The sequence below is a fragment of the Limulus polyphemus genome, unplaced genomic scaffold (assembly GCF_000517525.1).
Source record: "Limulus polyphemus unplaced genomic scaffold, Limulus_polyphemus-2.1.2 Scaffold669, whole genome shotgun sequence".
Classification (NCBI taxonomy): Eukaryota; Metazoa; Arthropoda; class Merostomata; order Xiphosura; family Limulidae; genus Limulus; species Limulus polyphemus.
Window position 1 is genome coordinate 58,767 of NW_013666279.1, and position 7,364 is coordinate 66,130.

The following is a 7,364-nucleotide window of genomic DNA, read 5'->3' on the forward strand; positions in this document are numbered from 1 at the left end:
TATATATATATATATATATATATAGCTACATTAAAAACACAAATGGAAGATTCATATTTTCATCTACATTCCATAGTTGAGTACCATACTTAATGCATTTTGCTGTTTATCTGAATACGCAAAAACCACTTCACAGCCAGTATATAGAACGATCCCGATATTACAGCGATGCATAAGCAATTGTAATTGTTGTAGTTAAGCACACAGCTACTACACAAAGGGCTATCTGTACTCTTCCCACCACGGGTATCGAAACCCAGTTTCTAGCATTGTACGTCCGCAGACATACCACTGGGGGGGGGGGGGCATGCGTAAGTGGTGTTAATTTACAGCTCTATCAGTCCGAGCTTTCACTCCAGCAAAACAATAACACTATTCACCTAAAATCGGTTTGGCATAGATTGGCGGATAGAGTTTGATTCCCAATTACTGAACATTCTCGCCCTTTCAGCCGTGCGGGCGTTGTAATGTGTTGGTGAATCCCACTATTCGTTGGTAAAAGAGTAGCCCAAGAGTTGGCAATGGGCGGTGTTGACTGGGTACATTTCTTCTACTATATAACTGCTAAATTAAGGACGGCTAGCGCAAATAGTGCTCGAGTAGCTTTGCGCGATCTTCCAACCAAACCAATCATTTAAAGTCATTAAATGGTGAAATATAATTGGTGCGGACTTTCTGTTACAGTACCAACTATTAATGCATGAGAGTGTTTTACGTAAAAGCAGATTCATATTGAAAATAAAAAGTTTCGCAGTGGCTCAGCTATAAGTCTTCAGAGTTATAACGCTGAAAACCGGGTTTCGAAACCCGCGGAGCACAGTACAGATATCCCATTGTGTGTGTAGCTTTGTGCTTAACAACAAACAAAAAAGAGAAAAAAAAACTACACGTGGGAGCATGCAATAAAGGACTGTTATTAAGCGACGATTTATTTAAGACGAATAGTTTAAAATATAAGCCATTTGAGTGAGAATGATGTATAAAAATACTCTGAATAGTCATCATACACGTATATAATTGTAGTACAAACTTGCGCGCAGTTTTAAGTCTAGTAAAAGGTCATTATATATATATGAACTGTTTCTGAATGCTATAATAAGTGAATTGCTTCTTTTTTCAAATAAAATGTTATCTTTCCCTTTATAGTAAACGGAAGAGGGAAGAGTTTCGGGTTCTCTAACCTGTACCAAACCAAATATAGCCTGACACGTGTTTAATTCTTAAAATACACAAACCCTAGTCTTTATTATGGTCGGGGGGAAATTTATAAAAAAAACAACAACAAACAAACAAGCAACACAGAAATGGAATTCCTTTGTTGCTTATAAACAGTGGGGAAAAAAAATGTTGCTTCTGACTCTTAAAAAAGTTTGCCCATATAATGCTTGTTATTTTTTGACAGAATTTAACTATTATTTGTTTATTTAAAACATAAAAGTTTGTTCTTTGATTGGCTATCAATTTCTCGATGTAGAATCATCCTTAAATACAATTCAATTTTGTACAGTATGTTTTTTAAATACAAGAACAAGAGGGAATCCTCAATAGCCGCGGCATTTGAAATTCGTTTAGGCAGGATTAGAGTAAATTAATCTATGAATTCCCCCCCCCTTTTATTAGCTATATTTTATGTTCCAACAACACCAAGCATGGGGTCGCGTATACCCGATTTGATTTTATTACCCATCAGGATCCCTACCAGCAAATTGAAATTCTTTTAGGCAATTGGTTATCTGTGCTTTGTCAATCGCGAATATCGAGTGACAATTTTTAGCGTTATAAGGTAACGCTAAAAATTTACCGCTGATACACAAGGGGGGGGGAATAAGTACCAATGTCGTGACATTGTCTTGGAATAAGTAAATGTATAGAAATTAACCCTGGAGTTTGTTTGAAGTTAAGCACAAAGCTACACAATGGGCTCTCTGTGTTCTGCCCACCACGGGTATCGAAACCCGGTTTCTAGCGTTGTAAGTCTGCAGCCATACCGCTGTGCCACTGGGGGGCTAATCCTGGAGTGAGGTCTTGGCTTTCTTCGTCCTGAAGTACTCTGGAGAGCAAGTAGATTGAAATTTTTTCAGGCAGGATTAGAGTAAATTAATCTATGAGACCTTGGGCGTGATCAAATACACCAATCGAAATGGTTTGACCTCCTGAGTCCAAAACTGTAGTTAGATATCAAATCGGCATAGAGATGACGGAGCTATGGGCTAAAAGTTTGTACTAGGAAAAGAAAGAGCCATTCTATAAGCCGCTATGACTCGGCTAAAAATAAAAGTTGTCACACACAAATTGAACTTATGCGTACGCCACATAGAGGCAAATACACGCATTAAAAATTACATAGCAGATGCTAAGTTAAGAACTGATTAAAAGAAAGAAATCTTAAAGAAGCAGACTTTCTTTCTCATTTTTGACTACAACGTGGCCACCAGTTTTGTTTTAGAGAAACTGCAAAAAACAGGTCACTTAAAAGGTGAAAATGTATTGTTTTTCTGCTTTTTACTCAATACGTGAGATTTCAAAAATTTATGGTCTGTTTTCAGGTAACTCTTGTTAGATCTATGATAGTTTTTCAGTATATTCTAGGTTTATACAGAATCGCTTGTTAACATTTATATCTCTTGCTTCTATAGTTTAATGAATTATATTGAGATACTGGTAATTATGATATCGGACATTCTAAACAATACTTATTATAATGGGCTGATTGAAAAATGCTGACATGATAAATAAAACGAAAATCAAAGTATTTTCATATAAAAACAAACAAACAAGAAGAGGCTGAAAACAATGTTCTCAAGGTAGAACAAAATATTTCTTTTCTTCTAAAACATTCTTGGTAGCGCATAGGTTTTTAAAAGCCGATATTATAATTAGAACAAACGTATTTTAAATTCGCATATCTTTGAATGACTACAGAGTTATGTAGATAAACTTTCTGTCTGATGAAGGAATAAAATTTAATCGAGCCAAAAAAAGCTCAGGAGTTTACTGATAAGAGTCAGTTTTTAAGAATTATTCGATGTACAAATTGCAATACAAAGAAACGTTAAAAGATGCAGGGGTCTCCTACGGACTTGGATATTCTGTATAACACAATTGTTTTAGTATATAAGAAGAGAATGAAGATATAATGTGATGATTTTGAATTTTGTTAAGATGATCTTACCTCTGAAATTGACTTAAGAAAACTACTTTGTTCATAGATAAATCATCAATGTATAATTAAACCACGAAAGGTTACCTTACTGTCACTTTAAAGAAAGTGGTCACAAAGGATAGTATACGGTATAATAACGTGCATATACAGTAAAACATTTTCATCTCTTCCACAAGGTTAAAGTTCAAACAACAATGTGCTATGTAATACAGTTAAGTCTAAACTCTTCAACCCCTTATAACTGCCTTTAATATTAATGATTTACCTGTGCATATTTACTAAAATTATCTGAGCTGATCAAACTTGTTTTATATTCTTTAAATACAATACTTATCAAAATAAGAAACAAGATGATCTGATGAAATTACACTAAGAATATAGGTGGTGCTTGGGTATATTTGATTTACCATGTTTTTCACCTGTTCTTCACGTTACAGAACTGAGCACGCGTTATAAATGGTCAGTAGGAATTACGTATCACTTATATAACTGTCAATTCAGAGGTAAATAGTCATTTACATGTCTCCTCGTGGGTCAGCGGTAAGTACGAACTTACAACTCTAAAATTCGGGGTTCGATTCCCCGCAGTGGACAAAATAAACAGTTGTCTCTACAGTGATTAGGTAGACGTAAGAAATCAGAGTAGCTGATTTTGGATCTTAAATATAAATATAATTATTAAACCCAAGAGATACATATATTTAATAACTTATGCTTACCAACTTTTGGACCTGTAGCTTTAAACGTAGGACCAGTAGGGACTCCCGAGAAATTACCTGAAACAGACATGTTAAAATACAGGAAATATCCAGACAAGTAGAGAGATCGACCAATGAGCTGTTGTTTTCCCGGAAGAAGAACCGAAATGATGTTCCTTGTCTCTGAGCGAAAGGTACCGATTAAATTATTTATTTGGAATGAGACAGACTTTATTAACCTTGCTCAACGCAACGGTTGTCTTTCTGTAGTTATTATAATAAACAGCCTTCTTGGGTGGAGGTATGTTTACAAACTTCTTTTTTCAACTTCTCAACGTTGTTGGAAAGAGAAAAAAAGTTCAGAGAACAACTAAAAACGTTAAATAACTGTAGAGTTTGACAAGCGCCGAGGGACACAATAATCTAACGTATATAGTTATATGAAAGTTATATTTCCTCTATAACTTGTACGTGGAAAATCCAAGGCTGCCAGCGACAGCCAGGTAGTTGAGAATAAGTCACTGGTTTATGGCTGAAAGTTTACGGGCTCGGGAGATATCTGCTATATTTAACCTTCGACTGTATTCTTCCCGACTTCAGTGACCGCGCTTGCTCTAATCTAACGCACCTATCTCGAACGCAGGCTGTTTTCCGCAACGTTGCTCCTGTTATTTATTCTCTTATATTTCCGAGAAAAATCAGTGCTAGTTCCTAAAAAAAGTTACATCCTGAACCGCAAAGAAAAAAAAAAAGTGGAATACAAGCCTGACGCAGGAAAAAACAAACAAACTGTAAAATAAAAAAAAATATCTTTTTATAATGCGCAAAGTTAAAACAAACGCACAATTTCATAAAATAAGTAAGAAGTTCCACGTTTAATTATGCCCAATAATTTATTGTATAAAGTTAAAAGCAAAATATGCAATTAAAGTTCCACATGTTTGGTTGGAAACAAGAGGGAATCCTCAATAGCCGCGGCTGTAATTAGATATCAATTCGGTCAAGAGGTGGAGCTATGAGCTAACTTTGTACTTGAAAACAACAACAACAACTCAGAGCCATTCTATGAGCCATTATGCCGCGGCTAGAAATTCCACCATCTTTAGGAGACCAGAAGAAACGGGGAATTTTATTTTTTATACAAGCAAGTGTATAATCTGTACACAAAACGGTCATATAATATATTACACGCACAATTCCATAAAAATAAAATATGTTATTATTAAAACGTCCCGTCCATCCTGTGGATCAGTGTATGTTTTGTAATATTAGGGTTTTCCTGAAACAGAGAGAGACACTGAAGATGAGACATGATTGAAATCCACAACAATGCTTAGCTGGCAGATGTTTTCAGTACCATTTTTTCATTTCTTCATCCTCTGAAAACTATACCTAAACTGAGAAAATAAATATTTTCGTTTAAAGTCACACGCGAAAAATGTTAAGATGTTACTCATTTAGGTAACAGTTAGTAAGTAAGCTCGATAATTATGTCTTGCATATACAATTTTAATCACAACAATAATCCTGAAAGTGTAAATTCTGAAAAAAATTGTTTATCATACATTTACTTGTATTGTTTACGCCACCACGTATCACTAAACGTATCACCCCTATCACGGAAAATTGAAACTCTCTCTATCACTAACAAATGAATGGACACGAGACAGAAGCAAGTCCCCCTGCTGGGACAGCAGTACGTCGACTGACTAATGACATTAAAAACCGAAGCTCGATTTCCCGCAGTGGACACAACAGATAGCCAAATCTGGCTTTGTTCAACAACAACAACAAAAAAAAAAAAGAAAGAAAAAGAATGAAATAAAAATTACAAGGATTATGTATTTGTTAAATAACACGTGATAAGTGTTCACACTTATTTTCAGAGCGTTTAGATACACGAGGGCTATCTGCGTTTGCCGTCCCTAAGTTAGCAGTGAAAGACTAGAGGGAAGGCAGCTAGTCATCATCACCCGCTGCCAACTCTTGGCCTACTCTTTTAACAACGAATAAAGGGATTAATCGTCACATTATAACGCCTCCACGGCTGAAAGGGCGAGCATGTTTGGTGGGACGGGGACTCGAACCCGCGACCCTCAGCTTGCGAGTCAAACACCTTAACCACCTGGCCATGCAACGCCAATTTGTTAATGATTTTAATATAACATTCACATTGTGATAACACGCTTATGATTATATTTTTACAGCTCAAGATCCACCATCACCGAGTTCTTCTGGGTCTCGTGCGACGACCATTGTCGTAAACACTTCCCGTAAATCATCTTCTACTGAAGATAAAGGAGGTGATGGTCATTCTCTGGCCTCGATGATGAGCCCAAAGTTGGAAACACCGACTGATCAAAGTGAGATGTTTAACTGTCTGGTGTGAATAGTTTGCGCGAAATTCAAACCATTAACAAATTTTACAAGCTGCATAAATACCGTAGATATCTAATAATACGAAAAGATTATCGTTGTATTAATATAATTAATTTTGACTTTCCTAAATATTACAGCTTTTAGATATGGAGTCAAAATAGGTATTTGTAGCTTGAGGAAATAATCTCAACACTATGACTCCATGTCTAAAAGCTGTAATACTTAGTAGAGCCAAAATAGGGATTTGCAGCTTGTGGAAATAATGTCAACACCATGTCTCAAACCTCAAGCTTCGTTGTCTACTGTTTTTGCGATTACATTTTCATCTTTAAGCTATCTGTCTTGCTTCTGTACTTTTTGACGAACCACATTCCTCCTTTTTAAATTAACATTTATGCACTCCGAAGAAACGATAGACAGACAAAACGTATTATGTTATTGTGTTTTTTGTATCACTAAACAACAAAATATGTTATCCACTCGTCGTCCACCGCGGAGAATCGTACTCTGGTGTTTAGTAATGTGAGACCGTAAACTTCGAGCTGACTAAGAGCGGGGGATTATTAAAAGAAAATTGGCTGCCAAGTAGATTTTTATGAGTCATAATACCTGTTCATCATAAACACAGGAAGTATACAAATAGAAGTACACGTTTTAAAATATAATAATTTAAATACAAAGGCAGATAAAGATGTGATAAAGTCGATGTTGGTCTAAAAACCATTAAATTTTATCCCATCTCGCCACTCTTGGCCTAAACCAAGATTCAAGAGCTTGTTAATAGATTGTGTCACAACAATGACTTTTCATCAACAACGGCTCATTGTATAAACTATAAAACCTGAAAATGTCAAATGTAAATTTTCAAATCAACGTGAAGAGCTTCTAGTTGTGTAAAATATAGCACATGAATGGCATAGTTTTTTGTCCTTTTACTCCACACATGAATGGCATAGTTTTTTGTCCTTTTACTCCACACATGAATGGCATAATTTTTTGTCCTTTTACTCCACACATGAATGGCATAGTTTTTTGTCCTTTTACTCCACACATGAATGGCATAGTTTTTGTCCTTTTACTCCACACATGAATGGCATAATTTTTTGTCCTTTTACTCCACACAT

At 35.6% G+C, this 7,364-nt stretch overlaps 1 protein-coding gene across 1 annotated transcript in view; it reads right to left on the minus strand.

Annotated features, from left to right (window-relative positions):
• The window catches only part of LOC106459856 (vinexin-like), a 29,898-nt gene extending 25,965 nt beyond the window's left edge, over positions 1–3,933 (minus strand). Inside the window, exon 1 of the mRNA XM_022386411.1 lies at positions 3,883–3,933. The gene's annotated coding sequence lies outside the window, so the exon portion shown is untranslated. The remainder of the gene's footprint in view (positions 1–3,882) is intronic.
• Positions 3,934–7,364: the final 3,431 nt, after the last annotated feature.